Below are 15,851 nucleotides of genomic sequence, written 5' to 3' on the forward strand. Positions count from 1 at the left end.
CGTGCATACTTAAAGCTTAAATTGCTTCACATTTTTTAAAATTCAAACAAGATCAAAACTACTAATTTTTTTGTTATTAATCAAAGTAACTGAGATGACTTTTAAGCAATTTAGCCACCAAAGAATTATAAGCATCTAATTAATTTTTGAATGACAAAAGATCGTTAAAGGTATATGAGTTATACAGATAGCCTTGAATGAATTTTATTCTAAATAATTAAACACGGTAAAGTAAGTACAGTAAAAACTATATATGTATGCATATTTTTTTTTTAATCTTGATTTCAGAGCCCCTTTTTCAATTCAAGGTCGATAGCGTGAGTCTAATATCCTATCTTTAATTCATCCATGCACCACACACGATATGATTTCAAAAGAATAAGAAAAAATAAAACTTTTATTAAAAGACATAAAATATTTTAAAAGTAAGTCGTCGAATAAAAATTTAAATTATATAATATACTTTTTGGTGTCCTATCCAAAATACACTTGAGAGTGCGAAGCGGAGAACAAAATTAACTGAAATTAGAATTAATTTAAAAGAAAGAAATAAAAGACATTAGCATATAATTCAACGAAATCTTTTAATTTATAAGACTATTATATAGAAATGATCTCTGAGATTGAAATCGGAATGGACTGGGATGGGATTAATATTGGGAGGATTTCATTTTATATACAAATATAAGCTTAATTGGAAAGTTCTTTGATTAAATTTTTGAATTTAATTATGAAACTTATCGGTTATTAGTACTGAAGTTTAATTTTGAAATACTAAAATTATTTCAGCAGAAAAGTTATAAAATTGAAATAAACTATATAAACGCATAATTGAAATTACAAATAATTATTTTTATCAATAAGATAAAAAAGGAAACGACTATTATTTTTTAATTGTTTTGTGGAAAGAAAACTCATCAAATACTAAAAACAAATTGCGCTTATGACTGATAATTACTATATTCTTCTTGGTTTCATGGTATGTCAGATGTCCTAATTAAACTTTAATTATGCTTTTAGTTGAATTACAGCTAAGAATAAAATTTATTTTGCATTTCATCCCCTGATTTCTTTTTACTATGAGGGTAAATCTTCAACAGGCAGGAGTCGAAAGTTTCTTTCCAATTTGCACTTGAAAATATTTTAAGAAAAATGAGTTTTACTCATTTTTAAAACTAAGCTCGTCTCTTCAAAAGACAGTTCATACCCTATTTCTTTAGGATGTACAGAGTCATTTAATAAGATAAATAATCAATTTTATCACTTAATAATCACTTTTTAAGAATGTACAGAATTACTTAAAATATACAGAATCACAATTAAAGTATATTAGATTGAAAGAATTTTTGTTTATTTTAGAAGCAATGAAGTTATCTTGAGAATGATGCAATATCTTATATTACAGTTTCAAATATTTTTGAAAATCATGTTAAACAAAATATAATGCATACGAAACACAAGATTTATTCAATTACTCAAAAAGTAAAACTTTAAATGAAAAAATCAATGGTTGAAAATAATGTTGTCTCATTTTTTTGTACGAATAAAAAAGATATGATTTACTTCAGATAGAAATATCTATGAAAACAAACTTTTTTTTTTTATTATTGAGTTCCTAAAAACAAAACGGTAAAAACCAAAATAAAATCTTCAAAAATGAATTGTGCAATATAATAACAATTTAAAGCTAACTTACCAAATACGATCCTATATTCAAGAGTATTTTCTGTTTAAGAGGTGGAAAATAATACCTAATCATGTATGTGTAGTTAGTCATCATAACTATATCGTTTTTGAATAATCAGATACATTCATTCTCAATTAAAAATTTCAATGTAGTAATTGATAATAATTACTATCTTGAAACGATACCTATCTTATTACTAATTATTTATCTATTACCTAGTTAAAACATACAACATACAGATTCTACAACATACAGATTTAATAAGTTAAATTCATTATAGAATTCAGTTTGGATAATGTAGCCATGTTTTACATCGTCCTTGCAATAAAGATATGGAATTTTCAATGAACTTAAAGGAAATGTACTGCATAACATAACAACTTCAAGTGAATCTGTGTTTTGATGTGTCCCATATAATTATACCTTTCAATAAAATTTTAAGAAAATACCTCAAGAACTACGGAACATAAATGCTTTCAAAGGAAATTATGAAAAGAGAAATTTTAATTTAGATTCTCTGAAATGCAGATGTATTTTAACAAAAAGTCCCAAATTCCGATTGAAACTGCGAATTGTATCAGGGATACAAAATTCTTTTTCGTTCCTGCATCATAGTGTTCTCTCAGAATTTAGTATTAAATTTTTTTAATTAAATTAATTTAGTGTTATATTTATTTGATTATTCTTAAATTTAATTTTTGTCTGAGGTATTACAAAAAAAAATGATAAAGCAGCAGATTGATTCTATTTTCGCTGACAGAACTTTTCTTTAATAAGATTTTATTATATAAATTTGAGAATTTAGAAACAATAATCTTTTATACGAAATATACAAAGAGGGAGCATTTTAATTGTCAAAAAATTCGAATTCGAGATTTTGACAAATCTCTACGCGCTAGACATCCTGAGTCCGAAAAACCCATTTTTGGAAGAATGTTTATGTCTATGAATACAATATTTTGAAAACACTTTGAGCTAGGCGGATGAAATCTAGTATGGTTATTATACCAAATGTGCCAATTTTTATCAAATTTTGAATAAAATCCATTCAGAGGAAGTTTGCCTTATAGATGTTCAAATATAAGTTAAAACAATAATTGCAATACGAAAAGAGCTAGAATAGCAAAATTTAAAACACCGATTTAGGATATAAATGTAAATATGTATCAAATTTAAAATCAAATATCAGTGGGTTAAATAGTATCCCGGTTTTTTACTTTCAAAATCATGCAAGCGTGATAATTCAAAAATGCAATGGCTTAAATATATGAAATTTAGTAAACAATTTTGTGACAAAAACTGTAGTTTTGTGTCAAATTTGGTTTCATTCGGTCAAAAAAGTGATATCCAAAGCATATATTCGGTTTCTTTTTATTAACCACATCCCAGCGATTAATCGCCAAAAATTGCACGCTAATAGGATCTTTCAAAGATACTGTTCGCCAATGGTTGCTGTTAATAATACACAAATATATTTATTAGAAGTGAACAAGTGAAAGTACATTTATTAGAAGTGAGCAAGTGAAAGTACATTTATTAGAAGTGAACAAGTGAAAGTACATTTATTAGAAATGAACAAGTGAAAATTTTTCTTGGAGACCACTGATTCAAAAATTCGTGTAAAAAAGTTTACTTACAAAAGTCCTTACAGAATACTTTTGTCATTCCCTTACAAAGTTTATTTTTATGAATCGACGCATGTACTAATCTTTCAGACCTTTAATATACTGGTAGATTAAGCGAAAAACGGACTGATATTATCTAATTAAAATCATCTAATTTTAGATAGATAATGGTCATTCCAATAGAAGTGATGATGTGATCAAATCAAATTAGTACAGATATGCATTTGGGACAGATATGTGGAGAATTGCGTAGAAATGCTCAGGGTGTTTTTTACCCCATTTTTTTAGGGGAGAACAATAAGGCTATTCTATGTTTACTGAATTAAAAGGAGCCAATCTGAAATCGGACAGAAAGTCAAATTGATGAAACGCGTGAACCATTTTATGAGACTTTCTTTGGGGGAAAAATAGGGGGGGAGGACTATTAAAGATCGATTATAAGAGGAAAATAATTCTCGTATGAAGCATTTATAATTTATATATTCTCATAGAAGCATTCACAATTAAGCTTCGTTGATAATTTAACTGTCATGTCACCTTCATAAATTCCAGGAGCTGATGTGAATCCAGCTGTCGGAAGTCGTTGATAGAAGGCGGAAGCCTTTTCCGTGTTGCTAAAAAAATTCTTGTCATGTTTTGAAATATTGTTTTATTCCATTTTTAAATTATATATTTCTTTGTAATTATCAATTAATATTTAATTAAATATTAATTATTTTCTTTCCAAATGTAAAGTCTTTTAGATGTTACATTTTTTAACTACCATGGCGGAATATCTTTGCAGATAGGAAACTTTTAGAGAGCCAATCAGTCACCCAGTGTTTGCACTCTCTATGGTCAATAGATGTTTTAAAATTCCCTGCTGCCTAAAATATTAAAAAACGTTGAATTCGACGCGAATACTTACAAATTTATAAACCCTTATCCAGAAATTTCGAAGACATTCTTGATTTCTGTTTCCAAAATATAAATACTCGGAATTGTAAGAATTCTAATCAATTTTGAATTTGACATGATATATACTAATTTTTTTATTTTGGATCATATGATATTTGAATACCATATGTTTATATTCATTAATCCTGATAATGATAAGTTTTATTAAATATGCTCGAAAACTTAAGATTTGCCTACTGCTTCTTTTCTAAACTGAATTCACATTAGTCTAATACACTTCGCAATTTTCAAGTCTATATAAATCATAGATTATGACAAACGAGAAATAATCCTAGCACATTTCCTATAAATTCTATTTGTTGCTCAATATGCTTTTCATAATTTTCTTAAATAGCACTTATAATTTGACATAATGCATATTATTTTAATCACTAAAAAAACATTTGTTATTAGTGATTTGTTACTTCACTAAGAATTTCTCGTATTTTATAAAGTACTATTTCGTACATTGCCGGAATAAAAAAGAGCAGATCATATTCATACAATATGTTAGTATCTTTAAAACAAGCTGCAAACAGATTTCACTATATAAGCTTCCAGAACTTTTTACTAGCTTTGAGAGACAACAAGAAAAACCCACAACATAATCTGCTATAGACAGTAATTGTAAGAAACAAAAGCCATATTAACATTTTATGTAACATAGAACGATTTTCCGAAATTTCTTTTTAGTAAAAATTCCTTCATCTGAACCGTACTGAACAAAGGAAAAGCAAACTAATAAAAATATTTTTTTTTAAAAATCCGCATAGAATTTCATTACAATAACTAAACCTAATACCCAATCCCTTATAGAAAAAACATGGAGACGTTTACATTTTGTTATGCGATACTTTCATTATCATACATGCTAAAAGGCAAAATGTATTTACCAAATGGATTATTTATAAAATCAGATGATCTGAATCTTATTAGACTTGGAAAACTAAACATTCTTTGATATTTCATTTTCAAAATAAGTTGTAATTTATTCCAATAATAATTGTAAGAATATTGGTGATTCTTAGATATAAATACAAAAAAAATAATAGTTTTCTTTGGGTTAAAATGGGTGCGAAAATGCATTACTGTTAAACTGCTGCCGTAATGTTATGAAGAAAGTAAATCAATAGTAAAAAGGTAGAAACGTTCGCAATATTTGAATCCTTAACTATAAAGATAGCTAGATATATAAAACTATTCTAGAAAATCTCATTTCGATGTTTTGTACAGTTTTTATCTTTAAAATTTTTTAACATGTAGAGTTTGAAAGAAAAAAATTGTAAGACTTAAATCCCATTTCTCTCAAAAGGATTTTTTTTTATATATATAGATGTAAACAGCATCATTTTTTTCATACATTCACATCCTATTTACACCGTTTCTTGGTAAACAGAGCAATAATTTAGAAGGAAATACAGATTTGTTTTCTTGTAATTTCAAACTTATTATTTGGAAAGGAAGAAAACCAACCCTAAAGAAAGCAATTTAAAAAAGCGCATCTCAAATAACACGTTACACTTGTTTAGAAATTCCATTTTTGTTTTGAATTCAAAGCTCACTTTTGGAGTAATGGCAGCTGAATTTAGAGAAACTTCTACTGTGGTAGAGCTTCTAGCCTGGAACAAAGCTCGATCAGTTACGCAGACATTATTAAGCAGCTTCGTGCCACATTTGACCTCGAAAGCTTGGAACAACCTCGCATGTGAGGCCCCTCTTCAGATAATAACCGCTGCATCTTAGCATAAATGCATGAGATTTCAGATTCTGAACGTTAATGTGTTAGGGCTGAACAGACTATTTCCTGCTGTCTAGCCTGGGCCTCTAAAAAAACCGCGGATAATATTGAAGTCTACTGAGCATGCCCTGTATGTTTCTCAAAGTAAAGTAAAAAAGTGAACTTTTAATTGATCACAAATTGCGAATATTCTGTCCTACATATGACATATTTATTTACGAATCGAAATAAATGAATCATACATTTATTTACGAAATTGTTTCCGGTACGATTTAGATACATACAAATACTTTTTGATATTACAATTTAATTTAAGAACTGTATTTCAATTTCCACACTTTTTGAGTACATTTCTCAAATTCCATCATTGAATTTTTGAAAGGAATTTACCACATACAACAATAGGAAATCACAAAAATTGTTAGAGAAAATTTGAATTTTTGTTCCAGTTTTATTTATATGTTATTTGTTTAAATGAATTTTAAATAAATAATTTTTAAGCATTTCGGATACACGTAACTTAAAAAGTAGTTACGATTACTTATATTAAAATCTTTTAATGTAAGTTAATCATAGATAATGTTTTATACGGGTATGACTTGTTTATTAAAAATTACACTCACTGGTATGACTTGTTTATTAAAAATCACTCTCACTTGTATGATTTGTTAATTAAAAATTACTATCACTGTCAACATTTTTTTAAATAAAAAAGTATTGAGATTATATAAATATTTTTCAGTCAGTTATACGATGTTATATAATGAATCTAAATTTTGAATAATTATAAAACGTTCATTACTTTGATGTTGAAAATCAGAATAAAGATAGAAGGTTTTAATAGTGATTTTACCGCTACACAAGTTCTTACTTGTCATCGCTTTTAAGTCCCTCTTGTTACAAACGAAGACAGGGATAAAACATTTGTTTCATTAATTAGAATGATGCCCACCAACATCTTTTTCCCATCATTTGCTGTTGCTGTACTTAAAGGAAAAGACCTGAAGAGAAATATTACCTGTCAATTAAAAAATAAAAACTTACAATTTTTAATTATACCCTAGAAAATAATTACTTTTCGTCTTCAATAGATGCAAGTAACAATATTGCTTTAACTTTTCAAAAAAGTTATTTTAAAAGGAATTACATTGCATGTTTTCAATTACGAAAACTTGAAGAAAACTAGTTATTCGCAGTCACGCTTCTTCGTAGTACACGATTACAGCAATAAGTTTTAAGTTGATGTTGAGACCTATGTTAAAAATGAAAAATACAACAATAATGTTCTGTGTATTTCGATGGGTTTTGTATTCAATTATTCATGTATTAGTTGCGGTTATCACTCAAAATAAATGTCTATAAGAAAAGGAGTAATGGCAAAATCGCATGCTTCATAAAAGAATAGTTAATTTTTTTAAAATTCATTAATGTCATTTCTGCTACTTTCATTGAACTTTTGGAACATTTCTACGATCAGAATTTTACCATTATTTTCCCAATTAGCTATTTTCTCCAAAATATCTGCTTTTAGGAGCGAATTTGTTTCAATTAATTTGATTTTGAACCATAAAATCATTATGATTGGAAATATTTGTATAAAACTCATATTTTCATCAAATTTTATTTTCCAGAAACAAAAATGTCGCTTTTAAAAGAATCCAGACTTGCCTTTTCTCTAAGTTTAGGACAATTATTTAATGATTTGAGATTTTTCCTATATAATTAATGAAAAACAGTAATGAGCACATTTTAGTATTTGCTATGAAACAGCATAGTTTTAACATTACAAAGTAAAGTACTAGTGCGTAGTTAAAATGCCGTTTGGAAAATGAAAATTATTATCCAATTAAACATTTTACAATGTCTTGCTGTATCTTTCTCTTGAAGTTCTGATGAAACTTTTCCAATTTAAACCAGAAACCAAATAATTTAGATTTCTTTAAATTTAAACTATAATTAAATTTTTAAGTTATAACTAAGTTTTCCTCTCTTGAAAATAATTTTATTTGCTCACTCAGAAAGATGCGAAATAGGCTTGAAATTCACGATAGTAGAGTAGACTATCTTTTAAATTCTTTTGCAGTAGTAGTAAAATGTTAGCGATATGGTTTTTGAAGACATTTAGACAAATTTTTTAGAGATCTTTCAAAGAAGATCTCTAAAAAATTCGAATCATATTAATAAATTATTTAAAAAATTCGAATCATATTAATAAAATATTTAAAAAAACACTACAAAATATTAATTTAAATAAAACAACTTCAGATTATATTTTATGAAATAAGAAATGTTTAAAAGTTCTGTTAAAAAGTACATATTAATAAATTAAATAGAGAAGTCAACAATAAGAATAGTTTTTCAACTTTTTTTATTTCATAAAATGCAAAAAATAAGAGATTAAAAAGGCTTATTTTTATAAAAATGTTATAAATGCATCATTCTCATACAATTAATTTATGAACCCCTGCTGTTAAAGAAATTTCTAAAAAAAAATTAACATGAAGGAAATAAAATTTGGAATTATAAAAGATGCTAAAATTGTATTTAAGTGCTTTTCAGTTTTAAAGCAAAGGAAATAAACCATTTTTAAATTGTATGATTTAGTTTCAGCGCCATTTTTAAAGAAATATTTTTTATAAAGAAGTCAGAATTTACTCGGCAATTTTATTTTGTGATTTTACAGAAAATGTTTTTTTATCATAAAATGCATTTCTGCCCCACGTTAGAAAAAAATTCCTCAGTTGCAAAATGATTGAATAAGTGTTTAAAAAAAACCGTGTAATCTCTTACATTTGTTTTACAATAAATATTTTCTACTAATCTTCAAGTTCCTGCTTTCAAAATAAATAGATGAATATTTTTGTACATTTCGTATATTTTGAATAGTATTAAAATCTTGTAAATTATATACATTTAAAAGAAATTTGATAATCAGACGAGTTTTCAGAAAGAATATGCGGTCAATCATAATTTTAATATAATTGCGGTTTTGTGGATGGATCATGATTTAAAATGCCATAGAAAATTTTATCTGAGGGAGGGAATAAAGTTTTGTTTAATATATCTGAATACTTAAAATATCATGTTCCATTTAATATATCATTTCTTTGTAATATTTTAATGAAACAGTTTATATAATCAAACTCATTTTACTGCCATATATCAATTTTTTTACTTAATTTCTTGATGGTACTGATGAAAATGGTTATTTTAGGATCTTAGTAAAGAATTAAAATATAAGTAAGAAGCAAAACCTATTAGGATTAATTCTGAAACAACCGAAAATTAAATGTGTAATGATTCGTAATCAACAATGATGATTTTCTCAGAGATTTAAAAATGAAGTGATAAAACTATAAATGTTTAGAGTATCTTTATTTCTTAAAGTTAGGAAAGCTTTTAATTTTTCATTTGCCTTTTTTTAAAATGATTCAGAAACAAATATTTAATATGTATATGCATTTTTGGAACTTTAAAAAATAATAGAAGAACGTATTAGACTATAAAAGAAATAGATAAAAGATGCATATAATAAGCAAAAAAAAAAAAAAAATTGAGGACCAGATTATTATTTCGTTCTTATCTATGCTTTCCACTTTTCTCCTGTGTATTAATATTAAGTCTAATTTTGGTAATATTTTTGATCAATTCATTCTAGATGAAAGATTACATTTTTTCTCAAGGCAAATCAAATATCTCAAATTTGACTGTTAAATCTTAAAAGTGAACATGAATAATTATGGAACTTCTTGTAAACAATTTTCTCTTTTTTTTTTTCTTTAGAAACATGTCGCTGACATTTAGAATCATTTTCAAATTCTTTTGCCTTTTGATCGGAAATTTAGCAATGCTATAGCTCTTCTTTAATGTCTGTAAATATGAAAATTTACTAACTCCCCCCCCCCTCCCTTTTTTTACTAGCGTTTAATTTTGTCAACATCATTTAACTTGATGCAAGTAATAAAAAGCAGTTCTTTAAATTTATCTACACTTTAAACCTTATTCTTTTGGATAAATATTTCGCGAATATTTAAATTTAAATTTATCCATCTTACCTCTAGTTTTCAGTTTTAATTCAAAAACTGAAAATTATTTTACAAGTCAGCACACACGCATGCACAAAAGGATGCTGTTGACTTTCTTCATAGGATATACTTGATTACACGAACGAATAGTAAAAATAATTTCAAACAGTAATCTAACAGTTGTCTTAACCCTTTAAAGGGCCATTTTTTTCTAGTCATTTTATGTTAAAATATTTTTAGGCTTGAAATTAGAATAAGAAAAGGGATCCATTTAGCTTATTAGATAAATTTAATTTGATTAATTAATTAATTTGGTTAATTAATAATTAAGTAACAAATCAAGACACATCATTTTGTCTGAGATAAAGAACTGAAGCATCTAAGTTTCTGACTTACTAAAAAAATTTGTCAGAACTTATGCCAACCTACATAATTTCATACAAAGATTGATAAATTTGGTGGAAAGCATATTTCCCACGGCCTTAGAAAGGGTTAACTTGATGCAAGTAATAAAAAGCAGTTCTTTAAATTTATCTACACTTTAAACCTTATTCTTTTGGATAAATATTTCGCGAATATTTAAATTTAAATTTTTCTATTTTACCACTAGTTTTCAGTTTTAATTCAAAAACACACGCATGCACAAAAGGATGCTGTTGAGTTTCTTCATAGGATATACATGATTACACGAACGAATAGTAAAAATAATTTCAAACAGTAGTCTAACAGTTGTCTTAACGTGTCCTAATGTGATTAGAATTTCTCAGATGATAAAAATAGGGAAACTCTTTACGAAATTTTTATAAATGCTAATACTTTAACGGAATTAAATTAAACTGCTTCGCAAGTAATTTTTCAATTTACTAAATATGCGTATGTTTTGCTATAAATATACACTATGTGGTGAATTTTTATTAAATTCATCTTAAATGTCATAAAAATAACATTTAAGATGAATGACATTTAAAATGACATGACATTTAAGAATGACATTTAGAATATTAAATGACATAAATAATTAATTTTTAAAATCCTGCTATATAATTAATTCAATATTCTCACGCTTAGTTCACGTTGCATATATTTGTATTTAACTTTTTGTAATATGTATACAACTTGAAAAATATAAAAAAATAACTTTAACATTTTTAAAAACATTATCACTTTCATTTGAAGAAGGCTTTTGTTCAATAAGCAAGATGCAAACATTAACATTTTTGAGAACGTAATTTTATTCACGGATTCATATTGTATACTAATCAGATGTCTCGAACATATTGACTCTTCTCCATACAAATACAATGTCCCGCTGATTATTTAACAGGAATATTCTTTAATATATTGCTAATTATCAAATCTTTTTAGCAGTTTTACAATGCAATTGAAAGATTTGTGTGATGAAACTTAACACTTAAATTTATTACTATAAAAATCCTACTCTTGTCTCTTACAAACATTTCCAAAATAATTTAGTTTCTACTTATTAGTCTCTGTGTGGAAACACTGCTTATTTCTTGAAATTTCAACCATTTATTTACTTACTAATGGAACGTGAAAAACCAGTTAACAAAACCCAGCCGGCGTTATACAATTCATGTCAAACTTTCAGTTCTGTGATATTAAAATTACTAATTTATTAATATTATCAAATTCTTGGTACAGTTAAATTGTGCTCTTTCTTTTTAAATTCTAACATCAGACTAAGGAATTAACTAGTGCATTAAATGTCTTCCATTAACCCCAGTTAACTGTTGAATGAATGCGAATGAAATTCTCATGAAAAATCTACGCTGCATTACTTAACACCATAATTTGAATTTAACATATAATGCTTAATGCCATAATCTGAACTTAACATATAATGCTTAATGCCATAATTTTAACACGTAATGCTTGATGCAATAATTTGAAATGCCAATTAAATTTCATTAAAAAAAAAAGAGGCAATTTCTGGTACTCGAAATAAATACTAATATCAAGACATGATTATACATTTTAAAAAAATTCTAATATTGTTTAATAATTATGTTATAAAAGATAAAATAAATTCACTTTGTAGAGGCTGAAAAGACAAACAGATAAAATAGTAGCATGATATTATTACAAATTAGGTTAGCTCCGAGAGATCTTGATTGAAGAATTCAAGGAACACACAGTTAACCAGACAATGAAGCTGAAAATTCTGATCCTTCTAGTACTCAAGATTTTCCTCTGTATAGTTTTACTTAAAATAAATATCTAAATTATCACCATTTAAAGAGAAAATGACTGCAATTATGACAGTGAAATTCTATGCAATTTCCTCAATAGCTTGTGCCGCTTCCAAAATAGCTTCAAATAATTTGTTGTGATGCTACTACGTGATGAAATAATTTAATCTAATCTGTACTAAAGGAAAGTATTAAATGATAGCTTACACACATTTCATGTACTTATGTAAATTCAATTCAATAGTGACTTTTCCCACATTTATTTTGATAGTAAATCGAGTTACATTACCAGCTTCCCGATCACGATGACCAGTCAAAGATATCATTAGGATGAAGAAACTCAGGCTTATTATTATTTAACAACTGGCTTTATTATTTAATTGGACATTTGAGTGAACTGGTTTTACCACTCTCTATAAAAACTTTATTGCAAAAATCACTAATTGAAAATAGGTGTTATTAAAATGAATACTGATTTATCTGATTTTTAATACTTACTCGTTTCTTTAAAAAACAACACAGCGCCTTAACTCATTTCTTTCTTCAAAATGTCTGCATAGCTGAGGGCGAGTCCTAAAATTATGAATGGAAATCCAAATTTTATACTTTGAATGTTGTCATTTCATTATATCACAAAAACAGCATTATTTTTATTTTACTGATAAAAATTCATCATAACTTCCACATTTACTTATTTCTAAGTGAGTTTCTTTGTTTCAATCAAGGGAAAAGTATAATTTTGAAAACTAGGAATGAAACTATACATTATATTTCTTACCATCTCGCTCCGTATAAATCATATAAAACATCTCAATGCAAACATATTTATGTCCACATAATTTATAATTACAAATGGATTCTAAGAATAGAAAATAAATTATTAATTGCAAGTGAGATTTTATTTTGAAATCATCCATGAATATTTCGACACTTGAACACTTCAAATGTAAGCAAAAAGTAAGCGGACGGAAAAGATTTGCTTTTTAATGCCAAGTAGCTGAATGAAATGCTGTTCTGTCTACATAAAAGTGATAGAAATACCTACGTTCGCAAAGTAAATATTTTGTTTTAAAACTTCAACCCTTTCTCTTATAAATTTATTACAGCGAGAAAATAACTTTTGTACTGTTACTATTATGTATGATCTGCGTTTCATGTACTTTATGAAATATTTAAATAATTTTATATATAATTTATTGAGAGATTGAAATTATGTTCAATTTAAATAAAACTATCTTTGAATTATCTCTCTCTGTTAGTTGTAAGTCTTATTGGACAAATCACTTCAGAAAATGAAATCTGTATAAATAGCTTCAAGTTACTGCCATAAATTCTTGCATGAAGTTCATTTCAATATAAATATAATAATTGCTTGTAATATACACTTTCTATTGTATTTGATGTGATTCACAACGTATCTTAATTTTTAAGCTTTTGTTTAACAAGATTTCTGTTCTATTTTGTACTAATTTGTCCTCTTTCTCGCTCTCTTTTTGAATCATTATTTACGTTTATCCTACTTCAAGAGATCAGTAATTCTAACTATACTTTTATTAGTAGAGATATAATAAGATTTGTAAGTAGTTTAATGGAAAGAATATCACACAAGTATAATTTATCCATAGACAGCAATCCCAATATCTTTAAATAGAGACTGGAATTTAATAGAAAGGGTTTTCAACGCGTTTAAGACAACCTCACAAATTTTCAATCTAAAAAAAATTAGTTCCTTGGTCAAAATAGATGAGAAAGTTGACTGACTTTTCTGTTTTTATTAATTTTACATCATTGCCCAATTAAATTGTTGCCGTGTTACAAGAACTTTATAGTGACGCAAAAATGACGTAATCCTGACCCCAACTTTTGAATGAAATTCGTTTTACGCACGGCCTCGTAGTAAAATCGTGTCCCATTCAACAAAGTTTGTCGTTAGGGTGATTCTTTTTATTCCTCGTGCGACCGCATTAGAATATAAGTTAAGGGAGTGAACAAGGGAACGATTCAAAATGACTTAAGTGAGGTTAACTAGACTTTAATGGGGGCCACGTGCATCTACGATAAATAGAGGCCATAATCATAAATTATATCTCGCTGGTCGACAGACTTAAAGCGTTCTCCAAACGTTCTGGCGACTCATATTACTCAGGCAATAACAATAAATCAAGCTTCTACCGCGGAAAGGGCTTAGCATGCTCGCTTGCTTTCTCTACTACTGGAGTTACTCCTCCCTTAAAATCTTGGTTTCTTATCTCGGGAATTTTTTTCTCCCCCTCCTCCTTTTTTCCCTTCAAATTCTTTTCCCCTGTTATAGGGGCGAGAATAGCGTTTTATGGCTGAAGCGATGAGGTTTGACAATAAAGTTGTATTTTCTTTTTCGTACACTCAGGCTACTTACAAGTGTTTAATCGGTTTTTTATGGTCAGAGCGGAAAGCAGTCGTTACTTTATGGGAGTGTGTGTCTACCTGTTGAACACTCTCAGAATTTCCAAAGCCTCTATTTAGTTTGATGATGGAAAAGCGATTGATTGAGTTCAGAGGCATTTAATTTGGTGCGTTGCAATTAATGTATGTAATGATCTGTTAGATATGATTAAAAAAATAGTTACAGTGATCTATTTTAAATAATCAACAGGGAGAATTAATAGTTTCTGAAATATGAGCTTACTTAAAAGATATGATATTTTGAAGTTGCAGGTGAGACATTTTAAATGAATTAAAAGTGATTTAATAACTTAAAATGCGGACATATTTGACATGCATTGATTGGATGGTTATTACTCGGAATTACATTTCTCCATTTGGAAGATAATTTTGAGTTGAATATTTAAAGATTGAGAAGTGAAATATATAATAGTGTACATTAACATTATCCAATAAAATAGTCATAGACAATTGAGTAATTTTAAAAGAAAATTGATTAGGCTGAAATTAATTTTTCAGATATAGTCATTTTTACAATATGATTACAATTATGGCATTAAAGGAACGCAATGAAAATAAATAAGAAATTAGACAGATTTCTATGGTTGAAAGAGAATTTAAATTGTATTTAACTGACAATACTTTAAGTAAAGAAAAGAATATGGCTAGTCCTGAAAGAGTAGAGCAGGAACATTTGGATTTGAACACATTTGCAGCATAGAATTCTAATATATGCAGATAGATTGCAGTAATTTCAAAATTTACAAGTCGTTAATAAAAAAATTTAATCAAAAATTTAGATGGTTAGTTTTTGTAAATACTTATGTATTATTTTAAGCAATTCGTTACCATACATATTTCTATTAAACAGAGCGCTTTCCGTTTAAAAGTTTCATGGAATATTTTATTTAGATCAATTGATGTTTTACACTTCTCTTCAAAGATAGAGCCTTTTATAACCGGAGATGGAAAAAATGGGAGCATAACATAATGAAATATAAAGATTTAAGTTAAATTCTTAATTGAAATACAACACTTATGTACAAAGAGTTTTTTCATTTATCAACAGCAAGAAATCATTTAAAACTTTCAACGACCACTTCATAAATTATAAAATAGATCATGCTTATTTTAAGATTTGAAATTATTCTGCACGTGATAATCATACCACGCAAGCTTTTTTAAAATCAGCTCTCTTTCCCCATCTGT

At 27.1% G+C, this 15,851-nt stretch overlaps 1 protein-coding gene across 1 annotated transcript in view; it reads left to right on the forward strand.

Annotated features, from left to right (window-relative positions):
- Positions 1–15,851, forward strand: part of LOC129959131 (homeobox protein Hox-C4-like) — a 40,659-nt gene that overhangs the window by 19,232 nt on the left and 5,576 nt on the right. The window lies entirely within an intron of this gene.

The sequence above is a fragment of the Argiope bruennichi genome, chromosome X1 (assembly GCF_947563725.1).
Source record: "Argiope bruennichi chromosome X1, qqArgBrue1.1, whole genome shotgun sequence".
Taxonomy (NCBI): Eukaryota; Metazoa; Arthropoda; class Arachnida; order Araneae; family Araneidae; genus Argiope; species Argiope bruennichi.